Source organism: Scyliorhinus torazame, chromosome 11, assembly GCF_047496885.1.
Source record: "Scyliorhinus torazame isolate Kashiwa2021f chromosome 11, sScyTor2.1, whole genome shotgun sequence".
NCBI lineage: Eukaryota > Metazoa > Chordata > Chondrichthyes > Carcharhiniformes > Scyliorhinidae > Scyliorhinus > Scyliorhinus torazame.
This window is the reverse complement of record NC_092717.1, coordinates 66,758,234-66,779,124: the sequence shown is the minus strand read 5'-3', so window position 1 is coordinate 66,779,124 and position 20,891 is coordinate 66,758,234. Positions and strand designations below refer to the sequence as shown.

The 20,891-nt window shown below is 46.2% G+C and overlaps 1 protein-coding gene across 1 annotated transcript in view; it reads left to right on the top strand.

The window, feature by feature from the left end:
• LOC140385928 (regulator of G-protein signaling 22-like) overlaps positions 1–20,891 on the top strand; it is a 927,092-nt gene that overhangs the window by 373,165 nt on the left and 533,036 nt on the right. The gene's annotated exons all lie outside the window — the stretch shown is intronic.

The following is a 20,891-nucleotide window of genomic DNA, read 5'->3' as shown; positions in this document are numbered from 1 at the left end:
ATGGATAAGGACAAGAGTGGTCCTCAGGTGAAGGTGTTAGACTGGGGAAAGGCTAATTACAACAGCATTGGGCAGGATCTGGAGAGTGTTGACTGGACGAGGCTGTTTGAGAGAAAATCAACATTTGGCATGTGAGAGGCTTTCAAATGTCAGTTGATTAGAATTCAGGGCCGGCATGTACCTGTGAGGATGACAGATAAGTGTGGCAAGTACAGGGAACCCTGGATAACGAGGGATATTATGAACCTTGTCAAAAAGAAAAAGAATCAATTTGAAAGGTCTAAAAGGCTTAGGACAGATGAATATCAAGAAAGTAGGAAGGAACTTAAGGTAGGGGTTAGGCAGGCTATAAGGGCCGCCCTAGCAGTAGTCAAGATGTGGGGCAGAAAATAAATCAGGAGATAAAAAAGGCATGTAAAAAAGACAATATTATAACAATCATAGGGGGGGACTTCAATATGCAGGTGCACTGGGAAAATCAGTAGTAGTGGATCGCAAGAAAAAGAATTTGTGGAATGTCCAAGAGATGTTTTTTTTGAGCAGCTTGTGACAGAGCCGACTAGGGAGCAGGCAATTCTGGATTTGGTGATGTGTATTAGAACATAGAACATAGAACGATACAGCGCAGTACAGGCCCTTCGGCCCACGATGTTGCACCGAAACAAAAGCCATCTAACCTACACTATGCCATTATCATCCATATGTTTATCCAATAAACTTTTAAATGCCCTCAATGTTGGCGAGTTCACTACTGTAGCAGGTTGGGCATTCCACGGCCTCACTACTCTTTGCGTAAAGAACCTACCTCTGACCTCTGTCCTATATCTATTACCCCTCAGTTTAAAGCTATGTCCCCTCGTGCCAGCCATTTCCATCCACGGGAGAAGGCTCTCACTGTCCACCCTATCTAACCCCCTGATCATTTTGTATGCCTCTATTAAGTCTCCTCTTAACCACCTTCTCTCCAACGAAAACAACCTCAAGTCCATCAGCCTTTCCTCATAAGATTTTCCCTCCATACCAGGCAACATCCTGGTAAATCTCCTCTGCACCCGCTCCAAAGCCTCCACGTCCTTCCTATAATGCGGTGACCAGAACTGTACGCAATACTCCAAATGCGGCCGTACCAGAGTTCTGTACAGCTGCAACATGACCTCCTGACTCCGGAACTCAATACCTCTACCAATAAAGGCCAACACTCCATAGGCCTTTTTCACAACCCTATCAACCTGGGTGGCAACTTTCATGGATCCATGTACATGGACATCTAGATCCCTCTGCTCATCCACACTTCCACGAACTTTACCATTAGCCAAATATTCCGCATTCCTGTTATTCCTTCCAAAGTGAATCACCTCACACTTCTCTACATTAAACTCCATTTGCCACCTCTCAGCCCAGCTCTGCAGCTTATCTATATCCCTCTGTAACCTGCTACATCCTTCCACACTATCGACAACACCACCGACTTTAGTATCGTCTGCAAATTTACTCACCCACCCTTCTGCGCCTTCCTCTAGGTCATTGATAAAAATGACAAACAGCAACAGCCCCAGAACAGATCCTTGTGGTACTCCACTTGTAACTGAACTCCATTCTGAACATTTCCCATCAACCACCACCTTTTTTCAGCTAGCCAATTTCTGATCCACATCTCTAAATCTCCCTCAATCCCCAGCCTCCGTATTTTCTGCAATAGCCTACCATGGGGAACCTTATCAAACGCTTTACTGAAATCCATATACACCACATCAACTGCTCTACCCTCGTCTACCTGTTCAGTCACCTTCTCAAAGAACTCGATAAGGTTTGTGAGGCATGACCTACCCTTCACAAAGCCATGCTGACTATCCCTGATCATATTATTCCTATCTAGATGATTATAAATCTTGTCTCTTATAATCCCCTCCAAGACTTTACCCACTACAGACGTGAGGCTCACCGGTCTATAGTTGCCGGGGTTGTCTCTGCTCCCCTTTTTGAACAAAGGGACCACATTTGCTATCCTCCAGTCCTCTGGCACTATTCCTGTAGCCAATGATGACATAAAAATCAAAGCCAAAGGTCCAGCAATCTCTTCCCTGGCCTCCCAGAGAATCCTAGGATAAATCCCATCAGGACCCGGGGACTTATCTATTTTCAGCCTGTCCAGAATTGCCAACACCTCTTCCCTACGTACCTCAATGCCATCTATTCTATTAGCCTGGGTCTCAGCATTCTCCTCCACAACATTATCTTTTTCCTGAGTGAAAACTGACAAAAAATATTCATTTAGTATCTCGCCTATCTCTTTAGACTCCACACACAACTTCCCATCCCTGTCCTTGACTGGTCCTACTCTTTCCCTAGTCATTCGCTTATTCCTGACATACCTATAGAAAGCTTATGGGTTTTCCTTGATCCTACCTGCCAAATACTTCTCATGTCCCCTCCTTGCTCGTCTTAGCTCTCTCTTTAGATCCTTCCTCGCTACCTTGTAACTATCCATCGCCCCAACTGAAACTTCACACCTCATCTTCACATCGGCCTCCTTCTTCCCCTTAACAAGAGATTACACTTCTTTGGTAAACCACGGTTCCCTCGCTCGACGCCTTCCTCCCTGCCTGACCGGTACATACTTATCAAGAACACGCAGTAGCTGTTCCTTGAACAAGCTCCACTTATCCAGTGTGCCGAACACTTGCAGCCTACTTCTCCACCTTATCCCCCCCAAGTCACGTCCAATGGCATCATAATTGCCCTTCCCCCAGCTATAACTCTTGCCCTGCGGTGTATACTTATCCCTTTCCATCATTAACGTAAACGTCACCGAATTGTGGTCACTGTCCCCAAAGTGCTCTCCTACCTCCAAATCCAACACCTGGCCTGGTTCGTTACCCAAAACCAAATGCAACGTGGCCTCGCCTCTTGTTGGCCTGTCAACATATTGTTTCAGGAAACCCTCCTGCACACACTGTACAAAAAATGACCCATCTAATGTACTCGAACTATATCTTTTCCAGTCAATATTTGGAAAGTTAAAGTCTCCCATAATAACTACCCTGTTACTTTCGCTCTTATCCAGGATCATCCTCGCCATCCTTTCCTCTACATCCCTAGAACTATTTGGAGGCCTATAAAAAACTCCCAACAGGGTGACCTCTCCTTTCCTGTTTCTAACCTCAGCCCATACTACCTCGGAAGATGAGTCCCCATCTAGCATCCTCTCCGCCACCGTAATACTGCTCTTGACTAGCAGCGCCACACCTCCCCCTCTTTTGCCTCCTCTGAGCTTACTAAAACACCTGAACCCCGGAACCTGCAACATCCATTCCTGTCCCTGCTCTATCCATGTCTCCGAAATGGCCACAACATCGAAGTCCCAGGTACCAACCCATGCTGCCAGTTCCCCTACCTTATTTCGTATACTCCTGGCATTGAAGTAGACACACTTCAAACCACCTACCTGAACACTGGCCCCCTCCTGCAAAGTCAAATCTGTGCTCCTGACCTCTATACTCTCATTCTCCCTTACCCTAAAACTACAATCCAGGTTCCCATGCCCCTGCTGCATTAGTTTAAACCCCCCCCAAAGAGCACTAACAAATCTCCCCCCCCCCCCCCCCCTCCCCCACCCCAGGATATTTGTGCCCCTCAGGTTAAGATGTAGACCATCCTGTCTGTAGAGGTCCCACCTTCCCCAGAAAGAGCCCCAGTTATCCAGAAATCTGAATCCCTCCCGCCTGCACCATCCCTGTAGCCACGTGTTTAACTGCTCTCCCTATTCCTCATCTCACTATCACGTGGCACGGGCAACAACCCAGAGATAACAACTCTGTTTGTTCTAGTTCTGAGCTTCCATCCTAGCTCCCTGAAAGCCTGCCTGACATCCTTGTCCCCTTTCCTACCTATGTCGTTAGTGCCAATGTGGACCACGACTTGGGGTTGCTCCCCCTCCCCCCTAAGGACCCGGAAAACATGATCCGAGACATCACGTACCCTTGCACCTGGGAGGCAACATACCAAACGTGGTTTGAGGCAGTGGTAATGAGGCAGACTTGGTTTGGGAACTGAAGGTGAAGGAACCCTGAGGGAGCAGTGACCACAATATGATAGAATTTGCCCTGCAGTTTGAGAGGGAGAAGCTGGAATCAGATGTAACGGGTAAATAAGGGTAACTACAAATACATGAGGGAGGAGCTGGCCATAGTTGATTGGAAAAGGATCCTAGCAGGGAAGACAGGAACAGCAATGGCAGGAGTTGTTGGGGGTATTCTGGATGCACAACAGAAATTCATCCCAAGGAGGAGGAAACATGCTAAGGGGAGGACAAGGCATCCATGGCTGACGAGGGAAGTCAAGGACAGCATAAAAACGAAAGAAAAAGCATACAAAGTGGTGAGGATTAATGGGAAGCCAGAGGATTGGGAAGCCTTTAAAAGTGAGCAGAGGACAACTAAAAAAGCAATAAGGGGGGAGAAGATGAACTATTAGTGCAAGCTAGCGAGTAATATAAAGGAAGATAGGAAGAGATTTTTTCAATACATAAAAGGTAAGAGAGAGGCAAAAATAGACATTGGACCACTGGAAAATGTGGCTGGAGAAGTAATAATAGGAGACCAAGAAATGGCAGACGAACTGAATGGTTACTTTACAGCAGTCTTTATGGTGGAAGACACCAGTGGGACGCCAGAGTTCCAGGAGAACCAGGGGGCAGAGATGAGTGCAGTGACCATTACTAAGGAGAAGGTTCTGGGGAAACTGAAAGGTCTGGACCAGATGGACTGCACCCCAGGGTCCTAAAAGAGATCGCTGAAGAGGTTGTGAAGGCATTGGTGGTGATCTTTCAGGAATCACTGGAGGCAGTATGGCTCCCAGAGGACTGGAAAGTGGCGAATGAAACACAGCTGGTTAAGAAGGGAAGGAGGCAAAAGATGGGAAATTATAGGCCGGTTAGCCTGACTTCAGACATTGGTAAGATTTTAGAGTCCATTATTAAAAATGAGATTGCGGAGTACTTGGAAGTGTATGATAAAATAGGACTGAGTCAGCACGGCTTCGTCAAGGGGAGGTCATGTATGACAAATCTGTTAGAGTTCTTTGAGGAAGTAACAAGGAAATTAGACAAAGGAGAAAGAGTGGACATGGTTTATTTCATGAAGGCCTTTGAAAAGGTGCTGCATAGGAGACTGTTAAATAAGTTATGAGCCCATGGTGTTAGGGATACGATCCTGGCATGGATAGAGGATTGGCTGACTGGCAGAAGGCAGAGAGTGGGGATAAAGGGGTCCTTTTCAGGATGACAGCCAGTGACTAGTGGTGTGCCTCAGAGGTCGATGCTGGAACCACAACTTTTCAAAATATATATTAATGATCTGGAAGAAGGAACTGAAGGCACTGTTGCTAAGTTTGCAGATAATGTAAAGATCTGTGGAGGGACTGGTAATATTGAGGAAGCAGGCGGGCTGCAGAAGGACTGGGACAGACTAGAAGAGTGGGCAAAGAAGTGGCAGATGGAATACAATGTGGGAAAGTGTGAGGTTAAGTACTTTGGAAGGAGAAATGGAGGCATGGACTATTTTCTAAATGGGAAGATACTTAGGAAATCAGAAGCACAAACGGACTTTGAGTCCTTGTTCATGAATCTCTTAAGGTTAAAGTGCAGGTTCAGTCGGCAGTCAGGAAGGCAAATGCAATGTTAGCATTCATGTTGAGAGGGTTGAAATTCAAGACCAGTGATGTACTTCTGCACTATAAAAGGCTCTGGTCAGACTCCATTTGGAGTATTGTCAGCAGTTTTGGGCCCCATATCTAAGGAAGGATGTGCTGGCCTTGGAAAGGGTCCAGAGGAAGTTCACAAGAATGATCCCTGGAATGAAGAGCTTGTCATATGTGGAACGGTTGAGGACACTTGGTCTGTACTTGTTGAAGGATGAGGGGGCTCTTATTAAAATTTACAGGATACTGCGAGGCCTAGATAGAGTGTGTTATGGGCCAGGTTTTAGAGAATCCCAAAGTGTATCATGGAGTTCACCTGACCCACAACTTTTAATAGATTGTGGCATGAGGATCACACGGCTTACTCTACAGGTATGGTATAGCAGAAAATGGACCAGTCGTTTTAAAACAAAACAATGTTTATTCTATAAACTCAAGTTAACCTTTTTAAAACAAACAGTGAATATCTTAGCAACCAGTAAATCAAATACACCCCCCAAAGAATACAACACTTAAGTAATCTGTATGCCGTCCTTTTAACATCCAAAAGGCTCAACAAACCTTCAAACAGGAGCACATTAGGGTTTGCATTCAAGACTGAAAACATTTATACTTCTTCTGAATTCACCAAATGGTTAAGAGATAGTCTTTCATGGCAGCGATCAACAGCAGTGCAGCTCACAGACACATCCAAGCTTTCTCAAACTGAAACTAAAAAGCAGAAGTGGAGCTCAGCTCCACACACACTCTGACATCCCTCCAGTAACATGAGCAGCTCCATTTCTTAAAGGTACATTTCTTAAACACTCATTTCTTAAAGGGTACTCTCACATGACAAGTGGACGTAGAGATGATGTTTCCACTTGCAGGAAAAACTAAAAGCAGAGGACACAATCTCAGACTAAAGGGACGATCCTTTAAAACAGATGAGGGGGAATTTCTTCAGCTAGAGTGTGGTGAATCTGTGGACCACTTTGCCGCAGAAGGCTGTGGAGGCCAAATCACTGAGTGTCTTTAAGACCGAGATAGATAGGTTCTTGATCAATAAGGGGATCAGGAATTATGGGGAGATGGCAGGAGAATGGGCAGGAGAAAAATATCAGCCATGATTGAATGGCGGAGCAGACTTTATGGGTCGAGTGGCCTAATTCTGCTCCTATGTCTTCTGGTCTTCTGGTCGTTGGCAAACAGGATTAAGGAAAATCCTATGGTGTTTTATCCATATGTAAAGAGCAAGAGGGTAGCCAGAGAAAGGAATATTGGAATCCATTAAAGTATATTGGAGGGAATTTATGCATGGAACAGAGGAAATAGGCGAGATACTAAATGAATACTTTGCCTCAGTATTCACCAAAGAGAAGGACTTGGTGGATGAGGAGTATAGGATAGAGTGTGTAGATATTCTGAGTCATGTTGATATTAATAAAGAGGACATCTTCAAAAGCATTAAAGTAGATACGTCCCCAGGCCCTGATGGGATTTGCCCCAGAATATTGAGGGAGGCAAGGGAGGCTGGGGCTTGACAGTAATCTTTGTATCCTCATTGCCTACAGGTGAAGTTCCAGAGAACTGGAGAGCAGTCAATGTTGTTCCATTGTTTAAGAAGGGCAGCAGAGATAATCCAGGAAATTATAGGCCGGTGAGCCTTACGTTAGTGGTCGGGAAATTATTGGAAACGATTGTTCGAGACAGGATTTTCTCACCTTTGGAAACAAATGGACTTATTAGTGATGGACAGCATGGTTTTGTGAAGGGAGGTCGTGCCTCACTCATTTGATCGAGTTTTTTGAGGAAGTGACAAAGATGACAGATGAGGGAAAGGAAGTAGATGTTGTATACATGGACTTCAGTAGAGCCTTTGACAGGGTACTTCATGCTAGACTGGTACAAAAGGTGAAGTCACATGGGATCAAGGGAGAGTTGGCAAGTTGGATACAGAACTGGCTTTAGCACAGAAGACAGGGTAGCAGTAGAAGGTTGCTTTTCTGAAGGCTGTGACTAGTGGCGTTCCACAGGGATCAGTTCTGGGACATTTGTTGTTCGTAGTGTATATAAATGATTTGGAAGAAAATGTAGCTGGTCTGATTAAGTTCGCAGGTGATACAAGAATTGGTGGAGTTGGGGATGGTGAAGGGGATTGTCATAGGATACAGCAAGATATAAACTTTTGGCGTCTTGGGCGGAGATGGAGTTTAATACGGACAAGTGTGAGGTAATGCACTTTGGAAGGTCCAATGCATGTAGGAATTACACAGTAAATGGTAGAAATCTTGCGAGTATTGACAGGCAGAGAGATCTGGGAATGCATGATCACTGAAAGTGGCAACATGTGTGGATCAGATGATCAAGAAGGCAAACGGCATGCTGGCCTTCATCGGTTGGGGCATTGAATATAAAAGTTTGCAAGTCATGTTGTAGCTGTACAGGACCTTAGGCCTCATTTGGAATATTGTGTACAATTCTGATCGCCATACTACCACAAGGATGGAGATGCTTTGAAGGAGGTACAGAAGTGGTTTAGTCTGATGTTGCCTTGCATGGAGGGCATTAGCTATGAGGAGAGGTTAGATAAACTCTGTCTGTTCTCACTGGAACGACGGAGGTTGAGAGGCGACCTGATAGAGGTCTACAAGATTATGAGTGGCATGAACAGAGTGGATAATCGGATGCTCTTTCCTGGGCTAGGAGAGTCAAGTACTAGGGACAAAGGTTTAATGTGTGAGGCAAGTCTTTTTACACAGAGGATGGTAAATATATGGAACGCGCTGCCCGGGGAGGTGGTGGGAGCAGGTACGATGGCGGAATTTAAGGGGCATCTAGACAAATATATGAATAGGGTGGGAATAGAAGGATATGGACTCCGTAAGTGCATACGGTTTTAGTTTAGTCAGGTACCATGATCGGCGCAAGCTTGGTGGGCCAAAGGGACTGTTCCTATGCTGTATTGTTCTTTGTTCACTCAAGGACAAAGGTGGGAAGTTATGCATGGAGTCAGAGGAAGTGAGGGAGATCCTGAATGAGCACTTTGCATTGGTATTCACCAAGGAGAGAGACATGACAGATGTTGAGGTTAGGGATGGGTGTGTGAATACCCGAGGACATGTCAGCATAGTAAAAGAGAAAATGTTGGATATCTTAAAATGCATTAAGGTTGACAAGGCCCCTGGGCCGGATGGGATATCCCCTGTTACTGTGAGAGGCAAGAAAGGAAATAGCTGGTCCTCAACAGATATCTTTGCATCATTTTTGCCCACAGGCGAGGTTCCGGAGGACTGGAGAATATTGTCCCTTTGTTCAAGAAGGGAAGCAGGGATAATCAAGGTAACTATAGGCTGGTGAGCCTAACATCAGTGGTGGGGAAGCTATTGGAGAAGATACTGAGGGACAGGATTTCTTCACATTTCGAAGCAAATACACTTGTTGGTGGGTGTGCCCAGAACCAGGGGTCACAGTCTGAGGATTCAGGGTAAACCATTTCGAACAGAGATGAGGAAACATTTCTTCACCCGAAGAGTGGTGAACCTGTGGAATTCATTACCACAGGAAGTAGTAAACATTGAATATATTCAAGAGGCGGCTGGATATAGCACTTGGGGCGAATATGATCAAAGGTTATGGGGAGAAAGCAGGATTAGGTATTGAGTTGGATGATTCTTTGAAGAGGTAACCAGTACAGTCGACAAGGAGGAGCCAGTCGATGTGGTATATTTGGACTTTCAGAAGGCATTTAGCAAAGCCCCGCATAAGAGATTATTGTGCAAAATTAAATGGCATGGGATTGGGAGAAATGGATTGAGGTGGATAGAAAACTGGTTGGCAGAGAGGAAACAAAGATCCTACAGCAAGATCTGGACAGGTTGGGCGAGTGGGCAAACCAATGGCAGATGCAGTATAATTTGGATAAGTGTGAGGTTATTCATTTTGGAGCAAAAACAGGAAGGCAGATTACTACCTGAATGGTTGTAAATTGGGAGAGAGGAGTGTGCAGCGGGACCTGGGTGTCCTTGTGCATCATTCGCTGAAAGTAAGCATGCAGGTGGTAAAGAAGGCTAATGATATGTTGGCCTTTATTGCAAGAGGTTTCGAGTATAGAAGCGGGGATGTATTGCTGCAATTGTACAGTGCCTTGGTGAGGCCACACTTGGAGTATTGGGTGCAGTTTTGGCCTCCTTCTCTGAGGAAGTATTGTGTCGATGGAGTGCAGCAAAGGTTTATCAGACTGATTCCAGGGACGGCATGACTATCATATGAGGAGAGATTGACTAGGTTGGGATTGTTCTTGCTGGAGTTCAGAAGAATGAGGGGGATCTCATAGAAACTTATAAAATTCTAACAGGACTAGACAGTGATGCAGGGAAGATGTGACCAATGATAGGTGTGTTCAGAACCAGGGGTCACAGCCGAAGGATTCAGGGTGAACCATTTCGGACAGAGATGAGGAGACATTTCTTCACCCAAAGAGTGGTGAGCCTGTGGAATTCATTACCACAGGAAGTAGGTGATGCTGAAACTTTGAATATATTCAAGAGGCGGCTGGAGATAGCACTTGGGGAGAATGGGATCAAAGGCTATGGGGAGAAAGCAGGATTAGGCTATTGAGTTGGATGATCAGCCATGATCGTGATGAATGGCAGAGCAGGCTCGAAGGGCCAATAGGCCTCCTCCTGCTCCTATCTTCTATGTATCTATGTATTAGCCATGATAGTGATAATTGGCAGAGCAGGTTCGAAGGGCCAAAAGTCCTCCTCCTGCTCCTACCTTCTGTGTATCTATGTATCTAGTGATAGGCTACGTGGTTTTGTGCGGGGAAGGTCATGTCTTACCAACTTGATAAGAGTTTTTTGAGGAGGTGCCAAAATTCATTGATGAGGGAAAGGCTGCGAATGTCATCTACATGGATATTTGTAAGGCGATTGACAAAGTCCCTCATAGCAGACTGCTACAAAATGTAAAGTAGCATGGGATTCGAGGTGTGCTAGCTCGATGGATAAAGAACTGGCTTTGCAACAGGAGACAGAGAGTAACAGTGGAAGGGAGTTTTTCAGAATGGAAATCTGTAACTAGTGGGACCACAGGGATCAGTGCTGGGACCACTGTTGTGTTTAATATATATAAATGATCTGGAGAAAAATGTTGATGATCTGATTAGCAAGTTTGCAGATGACACTAAGATAGGTGCAGTTGCAGATAGTGAAGGGGACTGGCAGAGAATACAGCAGAATATAGATAGACTGGAGAGTTGGGCAGAGAAATGGTGGATGAAGTTCAATTCAGAAAAATGCGACGAGATGCATTTTGGAAGATCAAATTCTGGTGTGAATTATACAGTAAATGGCAGAACCCTTAGAAACATTGACATACAGGGATCTGGGCATTCAGTTCCATGAAAGTGGCAATGCTTGCCTTCATCGACAGGCGCATTGAGTACAAGAGTTGGCAGATCATTTCACAGTTTTATAAAACTTTAGTTAGGCCACATTTGGAATATTACGTGCAGTTCTGGTCGCCACACTACCAGAAAGTGTAGATAGAACATAGAACATAGAACAATACAGCGCAGTACAGGCCCTTCGGCCCACGATGTTGCACCGAAACAAAAGCCATCTAACCTACACTATACCATTATCATCCATATGTTTATCCAATAAACTTTTAAATGCCCTCAATGTTGGCGAGTTCACTACTGTAGCAGGTAGGGCATTCCACGGCCTCACTACTCTTTGCGTAAAGAACCTACCCCTGACCTCTGTCCTATATCTATTACCCCTCAGTTTATGGCTATGTCCCCTCGTGCTAGCCATTTCCATCCGCGGGAGAAGGCTCTCACTGTCCACCCTATCTAACCCTCTGATCATTTTGTATGCCTCTATTAAGTCTCCTCTTAACCTTCTTCTCTCGAACGAAAACAACCTCAAGTCCATCAGCCTTTCCTCATAAGATTTTCCCTCCATACCAGGCAACATCCTGGTAAATCTCCTCTGCACCCGTTCCAAAGCCTCCACGTCCTTCCTATAATGCGGTGACCAGAACTGTACGCAATACTCCAAATGCGGCCGTACCAGAGTTCTGTACAGCTGCAACATGACCTCCTGACTCCGGAACTCAATCCCTCTACCAATAAAGGCCAACACTCCATCGGCCTTCTTCACCACCCTATCAACCTGGGTGGCAACTTTCAGGGATCTATGTACATGGACACCTAGATCCCTCTGCTCATCCACACTTTCAAGAACTTTTCCATTAGCCAAATATTCCACATTCCTGTTTTTCCTTCCAAAGTGAATCACCTCACACTTCTCTACATTAAACTCCATTTGCCACCTCTCAGCCCAGCACTGCAGCTTATCTATATCCCTCTGTAATCTGCTACTTCCTTCCACACTATCGACAACACCACCGACTTTAGTATCGTCTGCAAATTTACTCACCCACCCTTCTGCGCCTTCCTCTAGGTCATTGATAAAAATGACAAACAGCAACGGCCCCAGAACAGATCCTTGTGGTACTCCACTTGTGACAGAACTCCATTCTGAACATTTCCCATCAACCACCACCCTCTGTCTTCTTTCAGCTAGCCAATTTCTGATCCACATCTCTAAATCACCCTCAATCCCCAGCCTCCGTATTTTCTGCAATAGCCTACCGTGGGGAACCTTATCAAACGCTTTGCTGAAATCCATATACACCACATCAACTGCTCTACCCTCGTCTACCTGTTCAGTCACCTTCTCAAAGAACTCGATAAGGTTTGTGAGGCATGACCTACCCTTCACAAAGCCATGCTGACTATCCCTGATCATATTATTCCTATCTAGATGATTATAAATCTTGTCTCTTATAATCCCCTCCAAGACTTTACCCACTACAGACGTGAGGCTCACCGGTCTATAGTTGCCGGGGTTGTCTCTGCTCCCCTTTTTGAACAAAGGGACCACATTTGCTATCCTCCAGTCCTCTGGCACTATTCCTGTATCCAATGATGACATAAAAATCAAAGCCAATGGTCCAGCAATCTCTTCCCTGGCCTCCCAGAGAATCCTAGATAAATCCCATCAGGTCCCGGGGACTTATCTATTTTCAGCCTGTCCAGAATTGCCAACACCTCTTCCCTATTTACCTCAATGCCATCTAATCTATTTACCTGGAGCTCAGCATTCTCCTCCACAACATTATCTTTTTCCTGTGTGAATACTGACGAAAAATATTCATTTAGTATCTCGCCTATCTCTTCAGACTCTCCACACAACTTCCCATCCCTGTCCTTGACTGGTCCTACTCTGTCCCTAGTCATTCGCTTATTCCTGACATACCTATAGAAAGCTTTTGGGTTTTCCTTGATCCTTCCTGCCAAATACTTCTCATGTCCCCTCCTTGCTTGTCTTAGCTCTCTCTTTAGATCCTTCCTCGCTACCTTGTAACTATCCATCGCCCCAACTGAAACTTCACACCTCATCTTCACATAGGCCTCCTTCTTCCTCTTAACAAGAGATTCCACTTCTTTGGTAAACCACGGTTCCCTCGCTTGGCACCTTCCTCCCTGCCTGACCGGTACATACTTATCAAGAACACGCAGTAGCTGATCCTTGAACAAGCTCCACTTATCCAGTGTGTCCAAAACTTGCAGCCTACTTCTCCACCTTATCCCCCCCAAGTCACGTCCAATGGCATCATAATTTCCCTTCCCCCAGCTATAACTCTTGCCCTGCGGTGTATACTTATCCCTTTCCATCCTTAACGTAAACGTCACCGAATTGTGGTCACTGTCCCCAAAGTGCTCACCTACCTCCAAATCCAACACCTGGCCTGGTTCATTACCCAAAACCAAATCCAATGTGGCCTCGCCTCTTGTTGGCCTGTCAACAAACTGTGTCAGGAAACCCTCCTGCACACACTGTACAAAAAACGACCCATCTAATGTACTCGAACTATATCTTTTCCAGTCAATATTTGGAAAGTTAAAGTCTCCCATAATAACTACCCTATTACTTTCGCTCTTATCCAGGATCATCCTCGCCATCCTTTCCTCTACATCCCTAGAACTATTTGGAGGCCTATAGAAAACTCCCAACAGGGTGACCTCTCCTTTCCTGTTTCTAACCTCAGCCCATACTACCTCGGAAGATGAGACCCCATCTAGCATTCTCTCCGCCACCGTAATACTGCTCTTGACTAGCAGCGCCACACCTCCCCCTCTTTTGCCTCCTTCTCTGAGCTTACTAAAACACCTAAACCCCGGAACCTGCAACATCCATTCCTGTCCCTGCTCTATCCATGTCTCCGAAATGGCCACAACATCGAAGTCCCAGGTACCAACCCATGCTGCCAGTTCCCCTACCTTATTTCGTATACTCCTGGCATTGAATTAGACACACTTCAAACCACCTACCTGAACACTGGCCCCCTCCTGCGACGTCAAATCTGAGCTCCTGACCTCAATACTCTCATTCTCCCTTACCCTAAAACTACAATCCAGGTTCCCATGCCCCTGCTGCATTACTTTAAACCCCCCCAAAGAGCACTAACAAATCTTCCCCCCAGGATATTTGTGCCCGGCAGGTTCAGATGTAGACCATCCTGTCTGTAGAGGTCCCACCTTCCCCAGAAAGAGCCCCAGTTATCCAGAAATCTGAATCCCTCCCGCCTGCACCATCCCTGTAGCCACGTGGTTAATTGCTCTCTCTCCCTATTCCTCATCTCACTATCACGTGGCACGGGCAACAACCCAGAGATAACAACTCTGTTTGTTCTAGTTCTGAGCTTCCATCCTAGCTCCCTGAAAGCCTGCCTGACATCCTTCTCCCCTTTCCTACCTATGTCGTTAGTGCCAATGTGGACCACGACTTGGGGCTGCTCCCCCTCCCCCTTAAGGACCCGGAAAACACGATCCGAGACATCACGTACCCTTGCACCTGGGAGGCATCATACCAAACGTGAGTCTCTCACGCTCCCACAAAATCTCCTATCTGTGCCCCTGACTATAGAGTCCCCAATTACTAATGCTCTGCTCCTCTCCCCCTTCCCTTCTGAGCAACAGGGGCAGACTCTGTGCCAGAGGCCCGTACCCCATGGCTTACCCCTGGTAAGTCGTCCCCCCCACAAGTATCCAAAGCGGTATACTTGTTTCTCAGGGGAACGACCGCAGGGGATCCCTGCACTGACTGTTTTTTCCCCGTCCCTCTTACAGTTACCCATCTATCTCCAATCTTTGGTGTAACTAATTCCCTGAAGCTGCTATCTATGACCCCCTCTGCCTCCCGAATGATCCGAAGTTCTTCCAACTCCAGCTCCAGTTCCCTAACTCGGTCTTGGAGGAGCTGGAGATGGCAGCACTTCCTGCAGGTAAAATCAGCAGGGACACTAACCCTCACCTCAAACATCCTGCAGGAGGAACATTGCACTCCCTTCCCTGCCATTCCTCTAACTTTCTACCAAGATCTGGCTAACAACTAAATTAAATTTTTTTATATATTAAAAAAAAAAAAATTATTAATAACAATAATAAAATATGGTACTTACCTCACACCAAAGGGTTTTATTATTAGGTTAGAGGAGGAGGGCGGGTGGGAGACACTACACGTGTAGTGTCTCGGGTTTCCTCTCCACCAGAATTTATTGGTGAGGGTCTTCCCAGAAGTCCGCGGGTCGACTTCCTGTTCCCACCTTAAACACTAGAATTTAAAAAAATTTTAAAGGAGAAACTTACCTCCCAGAAATCACTTCCGCACTGCCCCCGCTGAAATGGACTAGCCTACTCCGCTCCTGCTGAAATCGACTTGGCCTGCAAGGTAAGTAAATTGTTAATCTGTACTCACCTCACCACAGACAGCGACCTTTTAAATGGTCCCCTCTGCCTCGCAGCCCCCGCGCTTTTTCAAAATTCCCGCGCTGATTCTAAGGTCCCAGCTCTCACTCCCGAACTCAACAGCTGACCTGCAAGGTAAGCAAGTTAATCTGTACTCACCTCACCACAGACAGCGACCTTTTAAATGGTCCCTTCTGCCTCGCAGCCCCCATCGCTTTTTCAAAATTCCCGCGCTGATTCTAAGGTCCCAGCTCTCACTCCCGAACTCAACAGCTGACCTGCAAGGTAAGCAAGTTAATCTGTACTCACCTCCCCACAGACAGCGACCTTTTAAATGGTCCCCTCTGCCTCGCAGCCCCCGCGCTTTTTCAAAATTCCCGCGCTGATTCTAAGGTCCCAGCTCTCACTCCCGAACTCAACAGCTGACCTGCAAGGTAAGCAAGTTAATCTGTACTCACCTCACCACAGACAGCGACCTTTTAAATGGTCCCTTCTGCCTCGCAGCCCCCATCGCTTTTTCAAAATTCCCGCGCTGATTCTAAGGTCCCAGCTCTCACTCCCGAACTCAACAGCTGACCTGCAAGGTAAGCAAGTTAATCTGTACTCACCTCCCCACAGACAGCGACCTTTTAAATGGTCCCCTCTGCCTCGCAGCCCCCGCGCTTTTTCAAAATTCCCGCGCTCATTCTAAGGTCCCAGCTCTCACTCCCGAACTCAACAGCTGACCTGCAAGGTAAGCAAGTTAAGCTGTACTCACCTCCCCACAGACAGCGACCTTTTAAATGGTCCCCTCTGCCTCGCAGCCCCCGCGCTTTTTCAAAATTCCCGCGCTGATTCTAAGGTCCCAGCTCTCACTCCCGAACTCAACAGCTGACCTGCAAGGTAAGCAAGTTAATCTGTACTCCCCTCACCACAGACAGCGACCTTTTAAATGGTCCCCTCTGCCTCGCAGCCCCCGCGCTTTTTCAAAATTCCCGCGCTGATTCTAAGGTCCCAGCTCTCACTCCCGAACTCAACAGCTGACCTGCAAGGTAAGCACGTTAATCTGTACTCACCTCACCACAGACAGCGACCTTTTAAATGGTCCCCTCTGCCTCGCAGCCCCCGCGCTTTTTCAAAATTCCCGCGCTGATTCTAAGGTCCCAGCTCTCACTCCCGAACTCGACAGCTGACCTGCAAGGTAAGCAAGTTAATCTGTCAATGTAAAGGAGGTTTACCAGGATGTTGCCTGGTCTGGAGGGTGTCAGCTATGAGGAGAGGTTGAATAAACTTGGATTGTTTTCGTTGGAAAGATGGAGGCTGATGGGAGACCTGACTGAGGTCCATAAAATTACGAGAGGTATATACAGGGTGAATAGTCCCAAAAATCTTTTCCAGGGTTGAAGACTCGATTACAAGGGGGCACAGGTTCAAGATAAGAGGGGGAAAGTTTAGGGGCGATGTGCTCAGAAAGTTTTTCATGCAGAGAGTGGTGGATGCGTGGAACGCATTGCCGGTGGAGGCAGGCACGATAGCAATGTTTAAGATATATCTTGAGAGACACGTGAATGGGCGGGGAATGGAGGGATACAGATTGTTTGGGTACTGCGTAGTAGGTCTAAACAAGGAATCTGGATCAGCGCAGGCTTCATGGGCCGAAGGGCCTGTTCATGTGCTGTAATGTTCTTTGGTAAAGGCAACCAGCGAGATTCTCCATTCATGAGACTACGTGTTGACGCTGGGACAGGATTAGTGGAGTTCTCGGACAGCAAAACTGGAACGGCAACTGAACCAATTCAATGACCATTAAGGTACTAGCACCAGCGCCACATGGAATACAAGCAATTCCAATTGGAAACGGTGCCGGGTTCGCCGGGTTTGGGATTGACACTCATGAGGCTGACAAGCTGCAGCTGCATATGCACACTTCACACCCCACACACACCATCCCAGTCAACAAGATGGCAGGAAGACATGTGGCACCAAGATTTACTGACGCGGAACTGGAGATGCTACTAGACTCCATGTAGGAGGTGCGGATGACTCTGTAACCCGGGGTGGGAAGGAGGCTGCCAGCCACCGCCGTTTGCTGTAAAAAAAACTTACAACTTCCTCAGGGATGCCGGCGTGAGTAGGTACTAACCCCCGCCCCACACACCTGCAACCGTACCCTTCCCCACCTGGATGGCAGCCGAACCCCCACCTTGCACCACATGACGGCACCCAAACTGCAGCCCAGACCACTGGAACCACCAGCTACCCACGTCTGGGCTGCGTACGTCAGACTGTCTAATTGTGTGTTTTCTGTGTCTCCGCCAACACCCCCCCCCCCCCCCCCCAAGAGAAGGCCGCCCATACCTGCCGAGAGAGGGAGAAGACTGGAGGAGGACCGCAGTACCTGCGGCCTCTCACCACAGCAGAACAGAGGGCACTGGACATCGTCTGAGGGCCCGTGGAAAGGGCAGTCACCGTGGCTGAGGTCAGCATCGGGCGAGAAAGTGAGACCCTGTTGAGTTATGGTTCCCAATGGGACATGTGTCTCCCCCTTTCACACAACCTCCTGATCTTCCTCTTGTTTGTCACTGGAGGGGTTCTTCGGCTACCCACAGTACAGTCGAGGTGACTGAGTTGACTTCTCCCAGAATCCTCTTCTGTCGCTGTTATTGGACGATGATCTTCCTCCTGTTTGTCACTGGAGGGGTTCTTCGGCTTCCCACTGTACAGTCGAGGTGACTGAAGGAATCTGACTAAAAAAGCTCAGCTTTAAAGTCATTTTAAAATGGATTCCATCATGACACTGCAAAACTGTACAAATTTAAAATCAGTTTACAAAGCACATAGCTTGCAGAAATCAGGTACAGCATTTGAAACAATTTACAAACGAGCTAAAAGCGAAATGTGACATTTCTACTGAGGGCCAAATTGACATTGAGCTTTCCATTGTCCAAAAGAAGGAATTGTAGGATTCAGCACATTCCAGTCTAATGATAACATTCCAAACACACACTAAAGAATTCTAAGATGCATCATGGCTGATAACTCAAAAGTAATGTTGCATATTGAAAACTGACAACCCAATCATCGAATCAAATGTATTGAAGACTCACCCAAACCAATCAGCATGTTACAGGGGTAGGAGTAGATTGACTTTGACTGATAACACATTCCTTAAAGGTAATAGCTTTAGGCTATCGTTTTCCATTCGGCCCTCCAAGCCCGCGCCAACCATGCTGCCCGTCTAAACTACAATCTTCTACACTTTCTGGGTCCGTATCCCTCTATTCCCATCCTATTCATGTATTTGTCCAGATGCCCCTTAAACGTCACTATTGTCCCTGCATCCACCACCTCCTCCGGCAGCAAGTTCCAGGCACCCACTACCATATCATCCTATACTGAAGGCCTAGCTATTTACTATCTTTATTTCATATTTTCCATTTCCACTTCTAACCTGCGCAGCTGTTTGCTTTGCGCAAAGAAACTGTTACTGCTATTGTATTTTGAATTCAAGTCGTTCTGTAAGTTACTAAGTATAATCATCTCAAGTAAAGCCTTCTGCATGGGCCTGTATTGAGAACATTTGATTTTGTAACAGAAAAAGAATACTCTTCTTTATAATCAATAGATAACAAAATTTCAGCTCTCACCCGAGAAGTGTAGTGCAAATTTCTGCCTACTTAAGTGTATAGGAGAATGCATTAACACAATCAATGACTAAACATAGACATAGAATTTACATTGCAGAAGGAGGCCATTCGGCCCATTGAGTCTGCACCGATCATTGTAAAGAACATCCCACACCTCCACCCTATCCCTGTAATCCCGTGTCTAACCACTCCACCTTTCTCCCTCCTGCCTCCCGAGTGTGTCATCCTTTTACTGACCATGATTATTATAGCAACAAGGTTTATCATCAGTAGGGTAAAACTAACCTGTCAGACGGTGATGTAAACTCCGCTCACATTCCCTCATCACTGTAAACGTGTGGCAGGAATGAGAGGTCTGAGTATTGATGCTGGGGGTGCGGAGGGGTGGGGGGGCAGTGACCCATGCCATTAGCAGCGCGTCTTTATTGAGTCTCAGTGTGGGAGGTGGGAGAGACAAAGCACTGCCATTCTCACACATCTCAGAGCATGGAGCTGTGAAACGACAGGGTGGTGAAATCTGCTGGAGAACTAAGCAATGTTTTTCATGCAAGAGTTATATTACAATGGTGACCTATGGGCACTAGTGCCTAGATTCACCCATGCCCACTAGGTTCCTACAGTTTCTTTCTCTTCCTCACTCCCATTATGTCTAGGTGTATCCCAAGCGTGGTGTGATTCACGTGGAAAAAAAGAGAGTTAAACAGGCTCAAAGTTCCGTGAGATTTCCCATCGCCGGCTTCGTTTGCACTGGTTTTCTCACTGGGACCAACACTTTGTAAAATGTTGGTAAATTTCGGCCCATAGAATCTAAAAGGGCCCAAAGGTGAGTAAGAATTGATTTTGATATGAAATAAGAGTTTTTATAAGGCAATGAAAGAAGGAGCCTGAAGTGGGTAGTTCAATAGGAAATATATACAGAATTGTACGCAAGTGTGGCAAAGATAAGGTAAGTTTACGTTTACTAATATAGGAGCTATAAAGTAAGGGCTGTTGCCATCAGAAAAAGGAAGATTAACTCTGAGGGTAGTTTGAGCAAAAAGTTTTTGGAACTGTTTTAAAGTACTGTTAACTGTGTGAAGCCTTGCATTTAAGTGTAATTTGTTTTTATTTTCCACTAAACATTTGCTTTAATATCATCAGACTTGGTCAGATAATTCATTTCCTAATCTCAGAAGACCTCAAAATATACAAATTGCAAAAATAATTTTTGCATCTGTTTCAAATTTCACTTTGGGATTTGGGCAGCTTGACATTTTCCATCAACCATGCCTTAACACATTTAAAAGGGAATTTGGTAACCACCTGGATAAGAAAGGATTTTGAAGCGAAAGGGTGTGAGAGTAGAAACTCTCACTAAGAGCTGGCATGAACTCGATTCGACCTGTCTTCTGATTGTATGTGTCTATGAATATATTGTGTACGTTGAATGTATTACTTCAAATTACAAATAGAAACTCTGATCCTGGATTGATCATAGATTAGGGCAATGGTTAGCACAGTTGCGAAAGGTTCCAGCTCCAAGGTCCCAGGTTCGATTTCCGGCTTGGGTCACTGCCTGCGCAGAGTTTGCAAATTCTCCCCATGTCTGTGTGGGTTTCCTCCGGGTGCTCCGGTTTCCTCCCACAGTCCAAAGATGTGCAGGTTAGGTGGATTGGCCATGCTAAATTGCCCTTAGTGTTCAAAAAGGTTAGGTGGGGTTACTTGGTTACGGGGATAGTGTGCTCTTTCCAACGGGCCGTGCAGACACGATGGGCTGAATGGCCTCC